General features: G+C 47.5%; 1 protein-coding gene across 2 annotated transcripts in view; it reads left to right on the top strand.

Moving 5' to 3' along the window:
- mrpl27 (mitochondrial ribosomal protein L27) overlaps window positions 1-573 on the top strand; it is a 4,789-nt gene extending 4,216 nt beyond the window's left edge. For both annotated transcript variants that reach the window (XM_069168585.1, XM_069168586.1), the window contains exon 4: window positions 1-573. This exon is cut by the window's left edge and continues 226 nt beyond it. The gene's annotated coding sequence lies outside the window, so the exon portion shown is untranslated.
- Window positions 574-3,587: the final 3,014 nt, after the last annotated feature.

Genomic DNA, 3,587 nt, shown 5'->3' with positions numbered 1-3,587 from the left:
GGGAAGCAGGAAACGCCTCGGTGGACACCTGTGGACGTTTGGTCTCTTCGGCTTCCTGTCTCTGAGTTACAGAACTATTTGACTCCTGCAGGAATTTACACAAAACAAAAGAAGTCAGCAGGTGTTCAGTGACGGTTTCCCACGGTTCCTGTTCTTCTGTTCGACATGCATCCGCTAACTGCATTTGTAATGTTGTCATTCCAGGACAGGAACAGGACAGAACAAAGACCTCCGGCTGGTGTCGTTGTAACATGGAAGATGTGCTCCAGTAAATCTGTGTACGTCAGTCTGAACACTGACTGATGGTTTTGTGTCAGGAGTCATTGAAGAGTTCATAAGTGCTTAAAAGGACTGAAACCTTTTCCTGACTTCATACCGGGAGCAGAAGGATCCTGTCTGAGTCTTCACATGATGTTCTGCCTCTGTTGGTTTCTCTGGTGTGAAGTCGGCTTCATGTCCAGTTAGTATTTAAAGTTATTATCTTATGAACTAAACCCTGGAAAACTCTTCTCTGTTCATTCAGTGACAGATTCACAAGTTTTCTCTAAGATAATAAAACCCTAAATTCTTAAAGAGACTCGACACCTTTTGCTTCATTCTTTACTTGCAGCTCTATGAACATGAAATTAGACCCCGCCCCCAGGTTGATGTGGTAAATGTTCTGTACTTGTATAGTTTTATCACCTTTTGCTCTCAAAGCTCTTTAACATGGTTTTCCATTCACACACTAATGAGACAGATCACCATGCAAGGTGCTGCAGGGAGAACGTTCACACACCGATGGTTCCCCATCGGGAGAACGTTCACACACCGATGGTTCGCCATCCGGAGAACGTTCACACACCGATGGTTCCCCATCCGGAGAACGTTCACACACCGATGGTTCCCCATCGGGAGAACGTTCACACACCGATGGTTCGCCATCAGGAGAACATTCACACACCGATGGTTCGCCATCAGGAGAACGTTCACACACCGATGGTTCGCCATCAGGAGAACATTCACACACTGATGGTACAACATCAGGAGAACGTTCACACACCGATGGTTCGCCATCAGGAGAACATTCACACACCGATGGTTCGCCATCAGGAGAACGTTCACACACCGATGGTTCCCCATCGGGAGAACGTTCACACACCGATGGTTCGCCATCAGGAGAACATTCACACACTGATGGTACAACATCAGGAGAACGTTCACACACCGATGGTTCGCCATCAGGAGAACATTCACACACCGATGGTTCGCCATCAGGAGAACGTTCACACACCGATGGTTCCCCATCGGGAGAACGTTCACACACCGATGGTTCCCATCGGGAGAACGTTCACACACCGATGGTTCGCCATCAGGAGAACATTCACACACCGATGGTTCGCCATCAGGAGAACGTTCACACACCGATGGTTCCCCATCGGGAGAACGTTCACACACCGATGGTTCCCATCGGGAGAACGTTCACACACCGATGGTTCGCCATCAGGAGAACGTTCACACACCGATGGTTCCCCATCGGGAGAACGTTCACACACCGATGGTTCCCCATCGGGAGAACGTTCACACACCGATGGTTCGCCATCAGAGAACATTCACACACTGATGGTACAACATCAGGAGAACATTCACACACCGATGGAGAACGTTCACACACCGATGGTTCACCATCAGGAGAACGTTCACACACCGATGGTACAACATCAGGAGAACATTCACACACCGATGGAGAACGTTCACACACCGATGGTTCACCATCAGGAGAACGTTCACACACTGATGGTACAACATCAGGAGAACATTCACACACCGATGGAGAACGTTCACACACCGATGGTTCACCATCAGGAGAACATTCACACACCGATGGAGAACGTTCACACACCGATGGTTCACCATCAGGAGAACATTCACACACTGATGGTTCACCATCAGGAGAACGTTCACACACTGATGGTTCACCATCAGGAGAACATTCACACACTGATGGTTCACCATCAGGAGAACGTTCACACACCGATGGTTCACCATCAGGAGAACGTTCACACACCGATGGTTCACCATCAGGAGAACGTTCACACACCGATGGTTCCCCATCAGGAGAACGTTCACACACTGATGGTTCACCATCAGGAGAACGTTCACACACTGATGGTTCACCATCAGGAGAACGTTCACACACCGATGGTTCACCATCAGGAGAACGTTCACACACCGATGGAGAACGTTCACACACCGATGGTTCACCATCAGGAGAACATTCACACACTGATGGTTCACCATCAGGAGAACGTTCACACACCGATGGTTCACCATCAGGAGAACGTTCACACACCGATGGTTCACCATCAGGAGAACATTCACACACCGATGGTTCACCATCAGGAGAACGTTCACACACTGATGGTTCACCATCAGGAACAACTTAGGGTTCAGTGTCTTGCTCAAGGACACTTGGGCATGTGGACAGGAGGAGCTGGGATTGAACCACCAACCTTCTGATTAGTTCAACCCACTCTACTGTCTGAGCCACAGCCTCCCTGTGATGTGATTGGTTCATTAGACGTGATGTTCAGTCGTGGTGTTTTTCATCTTAGGAACATGTTTGTGTTTCCACATCCTGATCTTCTCTCTGTCATAATGGTTTTTCATTTCCTGCATTACTGCTTGCTAGCTTGCCAAGCTATTCGTGTCTGAGCTTACAGACGCCGTCCGTGTTCCCGTTGCTCAGCAGAGGTGTTTAATGACAGATCTATCAAACATCTACGGAGAGGGTTGAAACATGCCGTCTGGAGGAGGACGCCTTCGAACCTGAGACAGCTGGAGTCGCTTGTTCTGGAAAACATTCATCTCCAAATGATATTTTCTTAAAATCAATAACAGAGCTGTGTTATTACTGTTGGACAAAGGATTGTTCACAACGTTCATTGTTCATTGTCACAAGGTTATGAAAAGGTTTATGTAGGTTAATAAGTGATTGGGAATGTTCTCAATTTGCAAAGAACAATATCAACATAATCATTATTATTTTGTGTGTTTCATGCCCACCACCAGACTCCATGGTCGACAACTCACTGACCTGATGTGAGCACTCTGTTTCTTTCATGGACAGTCGTTGTAGTTCATAGTCTCAGACACGAGGTGAAACTTTCCATAACTTTTTCATCTATTTGGAGAGAAATATGACCAAATCACATCTCCACATTCAGTATTGTCCAAAACATATTCTTCATTTAGCACTCAGTATTTTTTGGTTTTGTTTCATACAGAAAAAAATACTTTCAGGTCTCTGGTTGGAAAAGTGCAATACCACAAGTGACCACCAGATGTCCTACGGAAAGGACTGAGCTGTCATCACTCCACCATCAGGAGAACATCACACACCGATGCCATCAGGAGCAACGTGGGGTTCAGTGTCTTGACCGAGGACCGTTCAGCATGTGGAAGCCGGGGCTCGAACCCCTCTACCGTCTGAGCCACGTGCTGCTGGTGGGAGAGTTCACGTGTCCGAACACAGGAGGGTCTGCAGCTCACGGCAAAGTGACCTTGAAAGAATCAAGAGCTGAAACTGACAAAGGATTTCCAAAGTG

The sequence above is a fragment of the Embiotoca jacksoni genome, unplaced genomic scaffold, assembly GCF_022577435.1.
Source record: "Embiotoca jacksoni isolate LCO1_2020_lvr unplaced genomic scaffold, fEmbJac1.0.p SCAF_40, whole genome shotgun sequence".
Classification (NCBI taxonomy): domain Eukaryota; kingdom Metazoa; phylum Chordata; class Actinopteri; family Embiotocidae; genus Embiotoca; species Embiotoca jacksoni.
This window is presented reverse-complemented; position numbering and strand designations above follow the sequence as displayed.